This window comes from Equus przewalskii, chromosome 3 (genome assembly GCF_037783145.1).
Source record: "Equus przewalskii isolate Varuska chromosome 3, EquPr2, whole genome shotgun sequence".
Taxonomy (NCBI): domain Eukaryota; kingdom Metazoa; phylum Chordata; class Mammalia; order Perissodactyla; family Equidae; genus Equus; species Equus przewalskii.
In genome coordinates, this window is record NC_091833.1 from 2,739,579 (window position 1) to 2,753,983 (window position 14,405).

General features: G+C 56.7%; 1 protein-coding gene across 3 annotated transcripts in view; it reads right to left on the reverse strand.

Annotated features, from left to right (window-relative positions):
- The window catches only part of ZNF423 (zinc finger protein 423), a 319,304-nt gene that overhangs the window by 266,801 nt on the left and 38,098 nt on the right, over positions 1 to 14,405 (reverse strand). The window contains exon 1 of one of the 3 annotated variants that reach the window (XM_070611822.1): positions 677 to 737. The exons of the other annotated variants lie outside the window; for them this stretch is intronic. The gene's annotated coding sequence lies outside the window, so the exon portion shown is untranslated. Of the gene's footprint in view, positions 1 to 676; positions 738 to 14,405 lie in introns of those variants that run through there. 3 annotated transcript variants of the gene reach the window in all.

A 14,405-nucleotide genomic window follows, 5' to 3' on the forward strand; every position in this document is an offset into this window, starting at 1 on the left:
GGAGTGAAAAAGCACAAAGCAAGCAGGGCTGTCATGTATGGCTGTGCAGGTTGTGCGCTGCTCAAGGGGCCAAGGAGAGGTGGTGAGGGGAGCACACTCTCTGTCCACCAAACAGTGTGTCCTGGTACAGGGCTGTGAACGCACAGAAGTAAGGGTACCTGTTCCTTTGCGCAAAGTCAAGGCCAACCTTTTTTCTAATTCACGCAAATGTGCTGTAAAGTGTAGTCCATGACCATCTCTGGTATCAGGCCTCAAGGCAAAATGACTATGGTCAAGTGCAAACAAACTCACCCACCAAGCCCACACTTTCCAGACTCCTCTCGGGGGATGGGCTCCGGGCAGTGGGAGGGGTCGGGGAGGGACGGTTGGAAAAGTAAAGCTCTCTGTGGCCAAAGCCACAACCACCCAAGACCCCACGCCAGCCCCTCGGCGCCAAGCGCAGACCCTCAGAGGAGCCAAGATTTCATGACAGGTGCCACCGCAGACCCAGCCAGCTCTCATGATTCTGCAACCACTCGCCGAAGGAGAACAAGCGGACGGTTTCAACGGCACAGGTCAGACTGCCTGCCACCTTCCTCTACAACCGAAGGCGGGCCCTGCAGCGAGGCTGGGAGCGGGCACAGGACTACGCGTTCCCTCTCAGCCACCGCTGTCCACGCCCCCATCGAGTGAGCACCTGGCCACAAGGAGGCTGGGTCCAGGATCTAGAGAAATCTCTTCTTGGGGCGACACGGCTCCCAACCAGAAGCCTTCTTCCAGCTGATCCAGAGCTTGAAAAAGGATGTGAGTTGCTCCAGCACCGGAGGAAAAGCTGCGGCACAGACTCTTCGAGAGCTGGGACAGGTGGGTCTCCACGCCAGCACCTTTGTAAGAGATTTTTACAGCAAGTGTGCCAATACTTGACTTTCCCCTTAAAGCTGACTTTGGAACCAGCACTTAAGAAAAGATGCAACCAGGGCCGGCCTGTGGCCGAGTGGTTAAGTTCGCACGCTCCGCTTCGGCGGCCTGGGGTTTCGCCGGTTCGGATCCTGGCCGCGGATACGGCACCACTCATCAGGCCACGCTGAGGTGGTGTCCAACATAGCAGAGCCAGAGGCACTCACAAGTAGAATATACAACAGTGTACTGGGGGGCTTTGGGGAGAAGAAGGAAAAAAAAGAAGATTGGCAACAGTTATTAGGTCAGGTGCCAATCTTTTAAAAAAAGCAAAAAGAAAAGATGCAACATTACTAAAAATTTTCAGGAATTGTTCCCCTGGCCAATGCTGGGCAGAAGGGCCCAGAGCCTGGATCTTACCCATCCATCGTCTTCCCTTTCTCTCCTTAGCTGCTTATCTATAAGACAGAGAGAACAGAAAGACATCCAGTAATTGCCCAAGAACTCCAGAAAGAAGGCGGTCCATGCTCACAGGGAAAGGTCCAGGCCACAGCAAGGACTCTCCGGAGGAAAGTCCACTTTCACTGGGCCCCAGGGCCACGAGGCCCCATGCTGGGAAGCCCACCCAGCGGCTCCCACTTCATCCTCCCAGCGCCCCTCAGAGAGAGTCCTCCAGCTCCGCTTTCCTGCTGAGGAAATGGCGCCGGCGAGGCAGAGCACTGGTCCAGAGCCAGCCTGAGGGCTCAGGCGGCCGGCGGCATGCTTCCACGTGCAGCTTTAGCTCAAGGCCAGGAGCACCCAGCCACTCAGCGCAGCGTGGGGCGGGAAAAGAAGAGGAACCTGAACATCACAAAGCCACCTGACACGTCCACGTTGGTGGAAAACAGAATGAGGAACTGACAAGAAGCAAAGACCATCGCAAAGGAAGGTGCCCAAGTGAATTAAAACGGCTTTTTTCTTTTTTTTTTTATAGGAACCAAATCAGAGAGGCCAACGTGCTGCCTCCAGGTTTTTGGCTTTTTGGGGTTTTTTTTGGTTTTTGTTTTGGCTTGAGGAAGATTAGCCCTGACCTAACATCTAAGTCGATCTTCCTCTATCTTTTTCTGTGTGGGGGGCATGCAGACACAATATGGCTTAATGAGTGGTGTAGGTCAGTGCCCGGGATCTGAACCTGTGAACCCAGGCCGCCAAAGCAGAGTGCGCCAGACTTTACCCCCTCACCACGGGGCCAGCCCCAGCTCTTTTCTTCTTTTGTTGAAAGAGTCCCTTGCAATTCTATGAGAAGAGGAGGCAGACTCGGGTAAGTCGGTGGCCCCCAGGGACCGCTGTGCTGCCATAGCCCACCCCTCTGTGCCTGTCCCAAGCAGATGAGAAGGCAGCTGCCAGCGAAGCCCGGGGTCCCTCACGTGCTTCTCTGCTGCCCTCACCAGAATCACTGCATCAGAGGGCTTTTACGGGTGTCTCCTCAGCTGCTGCCTTCAGGCCTTTACTGACCCATTTCACAGAAGAGGAAATAAAGTCCCAGAGAAGAGAAATGGCTCACGTGGGGCCCAGGAGGTACCAAAGGCAGGCCTGGAACCCGAGTGCTCTAGCTTCCAGGCCTGGAGTCCTCACAGACAATGCTTCCTGGCACGTGGCTCTTCTCGGAACAAGCAGCTAAGCGTTACCAAGTCCTCACCAGGCCCCACGCTCCGTGAGGAGCACTTGATACACATTTAATTGCTCAAAGCAGAGCTTCTCTGCGTGCAGCCCCAGACCAGCAACAGCAGCATCGCCTGGCAGCCCCAGACATGCAGAATCTCAGACCTCAGCCCAGACACACAAGAGCAGACGGTCTGGGGGTGGGCCCAGCAAGCTGTACTTCCGCAAGCCCCCCAGGTGACTCTGGCCACGCTAGAGTCTGAGAAGCAAGCGCCTAAGCAACCCTATGAGATAAGCACCTTTATTAACCCATTTTACAGGTGAGGAAACCAAGAGTAAGCAATTTGCCAAAGGTCATGCAGCCAGGACGGGGTGGAGCCAGGGCTGGGAGTCCTGCCCCTTGATTCCCTTCCGCCTTCAACAAGCAGCAGCTCTGATTCCAGATCGGGTGGGGTCAGCCAAGGAAAGAGCAGACTCATCTCCCTCTCTGCCCACAATGATTCAAATTTACAGAAGATTCCGTAGGTCCATCCCTGTGCCAGATCCATCCTCTCGGGTCTCCCCAAGCACACAGGATCCTTGGGCGACATGGGAAACCACGTCAGACATGGCGTGCTGGTAAAGGTTTAACAGGTGGCTGTTTGCCGCTTTCAATGGTATAAATACTCCTACCACAGCCAATTTCACACTCCAAGCAGGCTGCTGCTGCTGCCGGAGCTGGAGGGAGATGAGCAGTAGCACTCCACTGGATAAAGGAACAGTGCCATGGGGGCGCAGGGAGGGGCGGGCACCAGGCCGGGTGGGGGCAGGGCACCCAGTCTCACTGCGCTTTCCGGGCACTCCCCACCCAGCCCACTCGCCCTGCCCAGGCTCTGCCCCGTGTCCCACGTGCGTCAGAAACCCAGAATTCACTCACAGCTGCCCTTTTCTTATTGTTTCCTACATTAAGCACCTTCTTCTTTTTATAAAAGCTTGTGGCACAAGTAATTCGTGTACAATGCAGAAAACTAGGAAAGACACGTGAGTTAAAATTTAGAAACAAAAAGCACAACTTTCTCTGTGTATAATACATTGGTATCATACACCTATTATACACCTATAATTGAACAACACAAACTGTTCTGCAACCTGCTTTTCCAACTCAGCAATATATGCTGAACATCTTTTCACATCAAAAATGTGGACCGACACTATCACTACTAATGGTGACCTGAGTCCCCTCATAGGAGGCCCCAGGGCTAATGTAACCGACGCCCTATTGCTGGACACCTAGGCTACTTCCAGTGGTTTCCCACTGTAAGAGAAGTCATGTTGCAAGACACATCCACACACATCATGCATGGCCACAAGCCTATTCAATAATTTTTCTCAGGATTAGTTCCCAGAAGCAGGATTGCTAGGACAAAGAGTTTGCCGATTTTTCAGGCTTTTGAGACATATTGTCAACATCTGCTTGGCCTCTTCCTCCTTTAATAAGCATTGAGGACTTCCAGTGACTAGAACTCTGAGCTAGATACAATGGGAGAGAAGAGAAAAGAGACGTTGGCTTTGACGGTCACCATTAGACGGTGAACTCCATGGTGACAAATGTTCCCATCATTGGGCCCCTTGGGGGCAGGTATATAACAGGAGCTGAGTGAATGAATGAATGAACAAATGAACTATGGCATGATGGAGGAGCTAAATGAATCCCCATCTCAGAGCAAGGGAGAAACAAGTGGAAACAGTAGTGTAGGCGTAACGGAGCGGTGGGAGCTGGAAAGGCAGGTCCTGGGCGGCAGGCCCACCGCTGCTGCAGCCCTGAGCGCAGCGGAAGGGCTTTCTGTCCAGTCACAGAGCCGGGGGAGGCTCAGGGGTAGGGAAGCAGCCTAGAGCGGGGATGAGTTCCGACTTTACCCACAGACAAATTCTGATTTCCTTTTACACTAACATGCAAATCCCATTGTAGGAAGAATGACAATTGTGGACAAAAACCTTAAAAGTCTGTGGGTCTTGGGGCTGGCCCCGTGGCCAAGTGGTTAAGTTCGCGCGCTTCGCTGCAGGCGGCCCAGTGTTTCGTTAGTTCGAATCCTGGGCGCGGACATGGCACTGCTCATCAGACCACTCTGAGGCAGCGTCCCACATGCCACAAGTAGGAGAACCCACAACGAAGAATACACAACTATGTACCGGGGGGCTTTGGGGAGAAAAAGGAAAAAATAAAATCTTTAAAAAAAAAAAAAAAAAAGTCTGTGGGTCTTTTTTTTAATGTAAGTAAAAATTTCCCTGCTCAAAGACGAAGTTCAGGAAAAGAAAATCAAATTGCATTTGCCTGAACTACGAAATATAAACTAGAGGACATGTGAGTACCCCCGCCCCTCCCGCCAAGCCCAGCCCCACTTTGGATTCTACCTGTGTGGAAACCCAGACAAGCTTCCTGCCCCAGCCCCCAGGGTGCAGCTGACCACCGGCTACAGAGCCCCCCGGCTCCCCTGGGGAGAAACTGCCCGGAGCTCAGGCTCACCTCCTCCAAGAAGCTCTCCCCAACCACCCTACACTGAAGTTAGCCTCATCTGCAGCAGGTGTGGCCAAAGCAAGATGCCTTAGGGTCCCACTCCTATTGGCCATGGTTTGCTGTGTGATCTGGGCAAATAAGATAACTGCTCTGTGAATAGCAGCCCTGCAAGGTAGCTCTGAGGATAAAACGAGGACATGCTTAAAAAGCGCACAGGCCAGAGCCACTTCCCAGGAACCCGGGAAAGGGAGATCATGACCCCAGCATCGCACGCTGCCCCCAGCTGTCCTCTCAGCCCCAGTAGGAAGACCCTCGATTTCTCCTCCTTCTCCCAGCCTCCAGTCCACTTGGCACAAGACTACACACGTCAGTGACACTAGAAACAACCATCACTTATGCTCTCCACATAGGTGACCAGGTGTGTGTTTAACCGGCCCAATGGCCCTGTAAAGGGATTGGATCATGGTGCCCATTATACAGACGGGGAAACCAGGACCTAAACGAGTTTTTTACGTGGATCAAATTACATACACAGTGGGAGGTAGAGCCCAGATTTGAAGCCAGGTCTACACTGCTCCAAAGCTCTGGCGCATCCCCCCGCCCCAGCTGCCTCTCTGAGCCTGTCCTGAGCTAGCAGGAGCTGGTGGACCAGCTTCCCAGGCCTTATGACCGTCGCAGAAGAGCCACGGCGAACAGAGAAGGTTGGGGTGGAAACGACTCCTCTTTTTGGAAGCCTCCTGAGACGGGGCTGTGAGGCCAGTGTTGGCTGCTCCAGCCTGGGAGAATCACAAACTCTCCCTCCCACTTGCTGTGTGACCCAGGGCAATGACTCCACCTCTCAGAGTCTTGCTGGTTCCACGTCTATAAAGCGGGGGTGATAAAATTCCCATTTGCCTTGAATACAAAGTGAAAGAAGACATGGAAAGAGCTTAGCCCAGTGCCTGGCGCACAGTGCGCACCACTCAATAGGATTATTGTATCTGCACCCCCAGCAAATCCGTTCCGGGTCGGGACGTTTCCTGAAAATTTCCTTTCTGGGGAACCACCTGCCTAGGCCTTAACACTTGGGGGGCCCCAGGCCTCCCAGGCTGCCCTCACGCTTAATCTCGCCTCTCCCTGAGGTTAATCTCCTGGTTCATATATACATTTCATTTCATACAGTAACCCCTGCACGGTCTCGTTAACCAGAAATGTGCAGCATATAAATGTCGATTTATGACGGGGTCTGGCTCCCACATCCTGTTTCGGTGGCAACGCTGGGTTCTCACCCACCAGCTGTCCAGCTCTGATGGAAGGAGAAAAAGCCAAGGGCATACTCTGCAGAGCGCGGAGGGGCCACAACTCCATCCCACGCAAAGTGGGGGTGGGAGCAGCCCTCTGTGCATCAGGAACCCGAACGTGGGCGCCGGCCGTGGGGTCAGGGAATACCAGTCTGGGGCCCTGGCCCCTCTCTCAGGGGAGGAGGGGACAGCACGACCCAGCACGTCTGCTGTTTGGGTGGAGAGGGAGGGGGCGTGGGATCAGAATTTCACTCTCTTTCCTTTCTTCCACTTTCATTGGAAGAAAAGCACCATAAAGTACAAACTCACATTTTTTTACGACCCCCTAACAACTTATCCTCTGTGCTAACATACTGCAAATACATGTCAGTACCTTGTTATACATGTGGTTTATCTTAAACACAGCAACGAGGAAACTGAGTCTCTTATTGAAAACTGATGGGCGTTCATGTGCATGTGAGCTTGTGTGTGTGTGTTTGTATAAGTGTTTTCATCTGGTTTTGGACACACAGACCAGCCTTCCAACTCTTTCTTCATATCAAAAGCCCAAGCCTGCCTCAAGAATGAGCTGTAATGACCATTTCCAAACATTTTTTAATCCCACGAGGGCGTCCCAGGCGTAGGGACAATCATAATACTTTACAGTTTTAGGAGGCAATACTTTTAATAAGTCTGATTTGGGAGGGGGGCATTTTATTGGCACAGATGTGTCCCCTGACTTCGCCCCATCGCCCACCCACCATGGCTGGAACACATGTGGAGAGGCCTTCAGGGGCCCTGAGCACCTGCAGCGGACAGCTGGTCCCACCAAGGCAGCCTCACATCGCCCCAACCTGCCCGACAGTCCCAAGAAGCCGGCCATCAAGGGGTGTGGTGGAGTCTCCCCAGGCTCACACCCCTGAGCAGCGGCCCCTGAGCAAGGACAGAGCATCTCCACCATCCAGTCCCAAGGGCCGGCAGGGACCTCCCCAGACCTCCCCCGGGGCCCCGCCAGGAGCACACAGGCCCAGCCCTAAGAGTTACAGAACGCCTTTCCTCACTCACGGCCACTCCCTTCTGTTACCTGAAGACCTCTCCTTCGAGCCTCCTTCCAAGCAGCATACTCAGGAAATCACACATTTGGTGCGTTACTAACAATTTGTCTAACAGACATTAGAATGAACACAGAAAGTAACATTTTCCTAACAGACAGCAGAATAAATAGATAAGTATGGGGGGAAAAAATTTATTCACCTATCACCCACTGGAGTCACCGTGGGATTCAGAATGTGGAACGTGACACGTAGGGGAACCCCGGCACGGCAGTGCTGGGCAACCCCCGATAAAGCAATGAATGAGGAGGGAGGGCAGGAGGGCACCCCCTCTTCCTTCCTCCCGACCCAAGGTGCGCATCAGTCATCCCACACAGAACCCGCCCAGCCCACCTAAGCTCAGTGAGGGCTGTGTGTCAGGCAACGAGGGTCATGCGGGGCAGAGAATGGCAGGGGACACGCCAACTACAAACCCTCCCCCAGCACAGGGCTCATCAGCTGCTACAGCCTTGAGCAGAGGGACAGAAAATCTCGACAAGCGAGGATGCTTCCCAAGCACGCCTGGTCACCTCCCCAGCACTGGCCCCTTTCACAGGCCACACTTCCAGTGCAAGCACCAGGCTGGGCCAGGGAGAACCAACCACAGAACAGCCACCTAAGACAAGGCCCCAGAAAGGGCCAGCTGGACAGCAAGGGGTGCAGCTGAAGGCTAGCTGCCTGACGTCCCTGAGGCCCGAGGCTGGCCCGGAGCCCCGGACAGAGCCACGTCCCTGGGTAGGGGTTCCTACCAGGGACTGAGGCCTTCCTACCCAAACCACATCTGTCACATCTCACAGCCCTGAGAAGCCAACACTTGCCAGATGTGAGCCGCCCGTGGGGACCGAGTTCATTTTCCTCGCGTCCTGTGATAATACTTGGCTGTGTTTATTTAACTTTCTGCTTTGGATGGTGGGGAGATGGGCCAGGAAAATCAGTTTGGCTCCCTTCGATCCAAACACAGCAGCCCACACACCACGCGAGGACACCCACACGGAGAAGCCCCTGCACCGCCCAAAAGAGCACATCTGGCCAGCTGCGGGCAGGGTGGCCTGGGGCGGCCGCTCAGGGCAGAACAGGCCGGGCCACGGTGCTGCCCATGCTCCACACCCGGCCGGCCAGGCTCCCGCGCAGCGTCTCACAGAGTCCTCTCAGCCAGGCGGGGCCTCAGAGGGGTTTCAGGTGACACAAAGTGCCGCTGCGGGTGGTGGAACCAAAATTCACACCCAGGTCCCCTGCCCCCAGAACCCGAAAAAGGCGGGAGAGGGATGGCAGGAATATCCACAAGAGAGGCCGGAGGCCTGTCTCATGCTGCTTCTCCTCCCTTCTCGGCCACGCCCCGGCTCCCAGCTCGGACAGGCAGAGCTCTGGGTGGGTCTACACGGCCGGAAGAGACACTCACGCTCCCTGTTCTTACGGACTATTTTTAGTGCCTCTCCCAAGCCCCATGGTACCTAAAGCATGCTCCTGAGGCTGGCGACAGGGACACCAGGGGTCTCGGGCTGGAGCATCCACCCAGGCCCTCCCATTTTTGCTGCAGGGCAAACAGGGGACCTCACCCGTCTGTCAGGCAGTCAGCAGCTGGCAGGACCGGGTCCCTCAGCCAGCCCACCTCCAACAGGCACAGCCCCCAGCCTGCACCACCACCCTCTTCCCACCCCAGCACCTTCCCTCACCAAGAGGGGCCCCCAGGTCCAAGCCTGCCCACGCCTCGCTCCCTGAGACCGCGCCCTCCCCGCTCCACCGCCGGGATGCACACTGAAGGATCGGTCCACCCTGGGAATAACGACCCAGTACGAGGCCCTCGGCTGCCCAGGCTGGTCAGGGGGCATCCTGGGGATCTGGAGAATTGTCTGGAAGTGGGGACACAGCCCCGGGCTCACAGACTCCTCATCCCAAGGCAGACGGCCATCAAGAAGCTTCTAAAGCACAGAGCTCAGCCCAGGGGCCCTGGTCCCACCCTGCTACACCCAGCTCTCCAGCCTGACATGCCTCAGTTTCCACTCTTTTTCCTGCTTCTGCAAGGCAGCTCGTGGGTGCATTCGGCCTGTGAGGAAACTCCAAGAGCTAAGAGCACAGGGTGTGTAATCAGACAGACCGGGGCTTCAAGGTCCAGCTCAACACCAAACCGCGTGTGGGGGCAGCCGGGCTCACCCTCTGTGCCTGGTCTCCTCAGAGGTTACACGGGCCCCTCAGAGGGCCGTGAGGAGGTGACAGGACAGCGTGCTGGATGCAGAGAAAAGCCCAGGATACAGGGCCCACCGGAACACAGCAATGGTGGTGGTCTTAGCTCACGAGGCAAGGCGGTCCCTCAACACACAAAGCCACTGGCACCTGCACGGAGCTTCACCGAGCTCGACGCACTTCCACACCCTGACGGCCACGTCTGCTTCCCCAGGCTGCTGGGTCAGGGTGACAGCACCGTGTGTCACACGTCAGAGAGGAGAAAGCTGAGGCCTGGAAGTGAAGCGCTTGCGAGGTCACACGCAGCCGTCAGCCCAGCCCGCACTCCAAGGCCCGGCTCTTTCCACGGTCCCTCCAGATCCCCTTCTTATCGCTGCCTAGCTGTGCTGGGCACTGCTGACCACGCACTCCAGTTTAGGGGTGTGGAGGGCACAGGCAGGGCCTGAGAAGCCCGTGCAGCCGGCACGTCCTCGCTGGACTGCAGAGTTCTGCAGCGCCATCCTGCTGCCCAGGGCCCCTCTGCAGACGGAGGACCTGGAGGCCCCAGAGCACCACTGGACAGGGAGTGCCCATGGGCGCCCAGCCCGGCCCTGCCGAGGGACAGATGTGCCACAGCCACCAGGCCGGAGGGGCACCAAGAGCACTGAGGGCCAGGCAAAAACAGAACCTGCAGCCCCTCTTCCAGCTGTGCCAGGCCAGACGGCAGCCAACAGAGGCTGCGCTTGGGACCCCAACTCACCCACCAGTGCCGGATGCTGGAGCTCCTGACCGGAGGGCCCCTCCCCACAGGGCCTGGCACGCATCGACAGACGCCCCCAGCCCCGCACCCCTTCCTTGCCAGGTTAAAAATGTTCTCTGGAAACCAAATGCCCTAGAAAGGCTTCTGGGCCAGGTACGATGCCCAAGGGCCGGCGTCTCACCCCAAACCTGAGAGGGGGCAGTGGAGCAGACAGAGGCCAGGGCGGGGCCCACCAAGCCCAGGTGTGAGTGCGGCACCCGAATCAGCTCCTGACAGATGGCAGACAACAGCGCCCACTGCCCTGGGCGGTGCGGGCCCTGGAGGAGCTCCGCGCGAGGCTTACAGCATGCCCACGCGCTGCACACCCGGCCATCACCGGGGCGACCCGGGCCCAGGCTCCAGGCTCAGCGCTTGTCCCAGACTAGCTTGTTAATCCTCACGGCCACCTTCTCCCACTTCACACGAGAAAACCGAGGCTTGAGACCATTAACGACTGGTCCAAGGTCACATGCTACCTACCGCCGGGAAAGCCAGACTGTAATCCAGTTCTGCCTCCAGAGAGAGCTCACTGCTGCCACTCCAGTTCCTCCTGTTGTGTCACCACCTTCAGAACGACCTTCAGAGGGCTCCGTCAGCATCCAGGGCCTGCCACCGCCTGGGCCCAGTGCATCTGCCCCAGGACCCTGCCCCAGCCCATGCATCCGCCCGCCCGCCTGCCAGACAAACACATCCTGGCCTCAGGGTCGTTGCTACTGGAGCTCCCCTCACCTAAAATGCCCGCTCCGGGTTGGAGGCCCCACCTGACCTCTGCTCTCTAAGAGGTCTTCCCAGACCCCTGGATAAGCAGACCCTGACTCCTCTGGTTCCCATCTTGCGCTCGCCGTGTGCGGCTCACCTGACGCACCTGGGCACGCAAGGCTGCCCCAGGCTGTGAGCTCCCCCAAGGCGGACCCCACCCTGTCCCGCGTCCTCTCTCCTCACTCCGGGCCGGGGTCTTGCCTCGGCAGGCACCCGCCACGAGCTGGTTAAAGTGAATTCATCCCAACTCTTTGGTTTTTTTACCTTTTTTAATCCCCCAGATGGTAGGGAAAAAACTAAATACAGGTGGGCACACAAAGAAAAATAAAACTGACCCCAAACGCCCCATTGGGAAACGCCACAAGTGTTTGGGGTGCGTGGGCTTAGGGGCACTTCGCATGCCTACATTCTCCTTTGAGCAGAAGTGGGATCCAGCATGGCTCCGTGGCCCTCAGGGTGTGCAGGGCAGCGCTGGAGTCCAGCGGGAGAAGTTCACAGGCCCATGGGAGGTGGCCAAGGAGGGGCGCCAGGGTGACGGGGGTCTTAAAACCACATCTTAGGAGGGAAGGTGAAGGCCAGACGCTGTTAGGCCCGGAGGGCAGGCTCCAGGGCCCCCAGCACTATCTTCACGCCTCTGAAGGGCTGCCACAGGGAACAGAGACTGAGATTGCTGTGTGGCCCCAAGGGATCAAACGGGACCAACCAGAGGAAGTCACTACAGGGAGATTTCAAGAAGGAAGAGGGAAGGCTGCTCCGAGGCAGTGAGGCTGCGGGCACGGGACGCGCAAGCGGCTCAGACAGGACAGGGGGCTGGAGCTGACCTCGACGGGCTTCTCCAGGCCAGGATCTCAACCGACGGCAGGGGGAACCAGAGTTGAATGGGGACAGCGGGATTACGAATGACCCCACCCCCGGGCCAGTCAAAGCTGCCACCCGGAGCGTGCTCAGCAGGGTCAGATCTGGTTTTTCCCGGGAAGCCAGAGATCTGAATGTTTATATGAACCAATGCAATTTTTAAACAGACCCAACTAAACTTCTCACAGTCAGATATAGTCCTTGCACTGCATGCGAGAGAGCCCTGGTCTAACAAGGAACTCACAGGGCAAATAAGGCAACCAAAGGAAAGGGTAGCCATCTCAGGGCCTGCAAGAGCAGTCACCCCACAGGAACAGAAGGGGTTAAGGGCTGACTTGGCTCTCCTCGGGGCTGCAGCTGGCCTCCCAGCCCCGGGGGCTCCCGCCCAACCTGCCCGCCTCAGCCACCCAGCCCGGAGCCGGGATCTGGGAGCAGACAGCTGCCCTGGGGCCGGCCGGCCACAGCCAGCCAGAGAGAGATTCTGTTCCCCACACCCTGCTGAGAGCCATTTGCTCATTTGGGATGGCTGCCACAGGGGCAGAAAAGCAGACCCCCGCTCTCCTCTCCTGCTTCCCCAGCAGCTCTAGGCCTGTGGACAGGGAGAAGACCTCCAGCGGCACAGTAATTCAAACTGAAATAAGTATGACTGTTCACTGAGCGTGAGCCCAAGGATGGGGCTGGGTGTTCAACACACGTGGGCTCATATAATCTTCACAGTAACTCTAAGGAGTTTTTAACCATCCTCACTTCACAAGTGAGGAAACCTACGCTCAGAAAGGTTAAGACACTCACTTATGGTCACACAGCCAACAAGTGGCAGAGCTAGAACTCAAACCCAGGCCTACCCAACTCTAAGACCCCACAGCAAACCACTGGGCTAGTGGGTCCTGGCTCCCAGGCATCCACACCCGCCCCGGCACTTGGTTATGTTTTATGGGGTCCAGGTAGCTGGTGCCCGACTGGCTATGAGAAGGGAGAGAGAGGGCGGAGCCAATGTTACCGGTTTAGACTGCATAGGGACATACTAGGCTAGTAGATGTTGAGCCATTTGCTCAGTTTCCCCACTTGTCCCATGGGGACGTCCACCCTAGCTGAGCAATGTCTTGTAGGAACTGGGGGGCCTAGGTTGCGGGCCGCAGCAGGAGAAGACCAGGCCCCACGCCCCGGGGGGAACCTCAGGCTTGCCTCACATCACTCCTGGACTAGAGCACCCCAGGCAATTCCGACGGCTCCCCAAGTCAGGAGCCTTGGGCCCAGCACGACACTTCTCATGCAGAGCAACAATACCTGTGAAATCTCAAGTCAGATGTGCTGGCTATAGTTTCTTCAAACATTAAAATAAACACATAGGTATTCAAACCTCAGCTGTTCACGTGGGGATGGCGTGGCCGCCGGGCAGGGCCGTGGGCAGCAGTCAGGTCCAGGAGGTTGGCCTGGCTGTTTCTCAGTCTGGTGCTGGTTACATGGACGTGCTCAGTTCATGAACGCTCGTGACCAGCATGTGAAACTTCAGTGACAAAAAGTCAACTTAAAAAGCAGCGCTAAATTAACCGATTTGGAATCATTCCTAACAGGTTGGAAAGGGAGCAAAGGGGAGGGAGCGTACGACGCGCTTCCATTTGTACAGAGGAGGGAGAGCCAACATGGACTTTTTCCCACGTGGGCACATACATAGAAACGCTCTGGAACTAGGTGCAAGAAACCCGTAACGCCAGCGGCCTCCAGAGAGCGGAAGTGGGCGGCTGGGGGTGTTTTCAATTTTGTACCTTATGCATTCATTAGCAATTAATTGTTTTTTAAGTTTATATGTGTTCAACTTAACATCCACTGCCACACCACCAGGGGAACCCGTGCTGCACTTCAGGAAGCAGTGCTGAGCCATCCCTGTGGTCCCCTCCCCAGGTCTGGCCCTGCTGGGCTGGGGAAGCTCCTGTCCTTCCCAGACTCTCCTATCCCTGGGCAGAGGAAGACGCTGCACTGGGTCTCCCCCAGGGCCCGTCCCACCCTGGCGTCCTAGATGTCGTGACTTGGTGAACCCAAGCCCAGAACCCACAGCCAGCCTGACGGGCAACAGTCTACCTCACCCCCCTGCCCACCCTGCACGCTGACCCTGGGCTGCTGAAGCCTTCCAAGATGGCAGGACAACGCGTCACAGCAGCACGACCATCAGGCAGGTGCGTTCCCGCCAGGTACCTGCAGCCCCAGCCTCTGATGTCAGCACCCTGCTTGTGCACCCACGTGGACCTCGAGGGACTGTCAGTCAAAACACCCCGCCTTCCCCCGGGATGCGGCCAGGCTAGATGCTCAGCCCTCCCCAGAGACGGACCTCGAGCAGAGTAACACGGGAGATGGAGGAAGCAGGGCTCTGCCAGCAGAGCCAGTTCCCCAAAGGGGACAGACACGGCACCCTGCTCCCTCCTCTACTCACTCCATCAGCTCCCCTATCTTCCCATTAAACTCCCTTTGGGCCT